Genomic DNA, 2,492 nt, shown 5'->3' with positions numbered 1-2,492 from the left:
GAGTTTTCCTTTTATATCTTATACATACAGAATGTTAAAAGAGTTTTCCTTTTATATCTTATACATACAGAATGTTAAAAGAGTTTTCCTTTTATATCTTATACATACAGAATGTTAAAAGAGTGTTCATTTTATATGAGAATTATGACACAAGTCTAAATGTAAGCATTTGTTCGTTGAGTTTTTTTTGTCCCGGATACCGATTACTATTTGATACATAATGATTAGATATACACTGGCACTCGTATCATACATAATGATTATATATACACTGGCACTCGTATCATACATAATGATTGGATATACACTGGCACTCGTATCAAACATAATGATTAGATATACACTGGCGCTCGTATCATACATAATGATTATATATACACTGGCACTCGTATCATACATAATGATTAGATATACACTGGCACTCGTATTATACCAAGTCTTTGTAGATGTTGTTTTGCAAAGTTCTACCGAGCTAAAAGTAACTTTTTGACGGTTGTTGTTTTTATCGCGAATTCCTGAACCTTATTATCACATTACTTGGTAAAAAATGTAAACCAATACGATGTCGTTAACGTCCTCATGTTTACGACGTTAAAATGTCACGTCAGCTGTTTTAATTCAGAAGGCGAAATGGGCGATAGAACATGACGTACTGCGCAAGGATATTCCATTCACTACTTACCGCATCAGTCATGTGGTAAATGTATCAAACAATAATGTACTGTAAAAGTACCTATTTCAGAAGATTCAAATTTTTGCGTATCCTCTTATTTCAACAGATTAAAAATAGAAAACTATTAAAAAAAACCCAGTGCAATTGCATTTTAGCTCAATATTCAATACGGAAATCGGTAAAATATGTACACTTACAGTATTTCAATGTTTTATATTATATACATTGATTTTCTTATAACCCTTTAATGAGATATATTTCTTTATCCTATATACATTTTGTAAACTCCATGAAATAATTTGTACAATGCATAATCATTACGATAATCCAAATATTAAACGATTAACACATATTTTTAAACATTTTTGTGTCTCCTGTTTTCATGTAAATGTATCAATAATTTGAAATATATGAACATAGAGGTGCAATTACAACACGACCTGACGTACTCAGTTAACCGTGCTTTATTTACATTTAACCATATTCATACATTGCCGACCGGTTTCTAGAAATATATATAACATTGTGGCTGAAAACACTAGCAAAATGAGCACTGCAATACAGTGGGTATTGATACTCTAATGTATGATACCTCAGCATGACATAAAGACATTATAGACGCATTGAAATGAAGTGTAAGTGCAAAGTAGCCAATAATCGACCAGTACAAATATTGGAGCGGGACGTTGCTATTTCAATGTATTTCAAGGTCGAGTCACACATATATAAATGTTTATTACATGTTTACACCTTAACGAAAGCAACCTTTTGAATTAAAAATGATACTACCATTGATGTATTTTATATCATATGTTAATCTACATAACACGGCGCTTTATGTTCTTATGAAAAGGAAATGGATCGTGAATGGGAGACATATGGACAGCATGTGTTTGAAAATATGATTTGCCTCTCCTATATTAAAGTGTGTACTAGTCTGTTACATTTGTACAGAGATGTCTTGACGCTGCCTTTTCTTCCTTTACGACGATTATCATGAATCCTAATTTTAAAATCCTTTTTGCTTAATTGAAGGTAAATTTATAAAATAAACACTGTTACTGAGGAAATTCTAAGCGAAAAGTTACTTTCCGTTATACATCGTATGAACAGTAACCAGATTTGTATTAAATTAGAGGAAACAAGCATAAGATAACATCCCGAAACAAGGACATGTTGAATTTTGAGGTATTTGGTCTGCCTGGCGATCAATAACACCTTCTTAGCGAATGCATTGGTTCCATATCATCCAATGAAATAAAACCAGATTATGATTTTGCAATCAATTGTTACAGTTTATTTTAATTAACGTCCATTTACAGTTATGGTCATTTAGATACGTTCCTCCATGTGTATCATGTATGTATGCATATGTATATGTATGCTTGAGGGGTGTTTGGTGGTGGTATGTTCCTGTTTTTGCCTCATTACGACAGCGCGAATCTGAGGATGGCATTAGAGTGTTACCTCACTGAAACACGATGCCAAAGGCACCCTCCACTATATGTTGCCTCGTGTATTAAACTGACAACGATAGGTAGGTAATAACAGCTACCATTAAAACATGCCTAAACCTGGACGAATGTTCAACAGTAGAGCCTAAAGTGAGATATTACCAGGAGAAGTGCTAGGAGACGAAGAGTTTGGTAGCAAGTAGAAAGAAATTAATTAAGATTCAAAATGTTTTAATGATTATCATTAAGGCGAGCGTCCATAATCTGGATAATGGCCTAGCATGTTTAAAGGGGTTGTTAAGTGATAGAGAAATCCTTCATACAAGATTAAAATGCTAAAAAAGGGCAGCAACACTTTATAAATA

The sequence above is a fragment of the Mizuhopecten yessoensis genome, unplaced genomic scaffold (genome assembly GCF_002113885.1).
Source record: "Mizuhopecten yessoensis strain PY_sf001 unplaced genomic scaffold, ASM211388v2 scaffold10759, whole genome shotgun sequence".
In the NCBI taxonomy this organism is placed as follows: domain Eukaryota; kingdom Metazoa; phylum Mollusca; class Bivalvia; order Pectinida; family Pectinidae; genus Mizuhopecten; species Mizuhopecten yessoensis.
Note: the sequence above shows the minus strand (reverse complement) of the source record.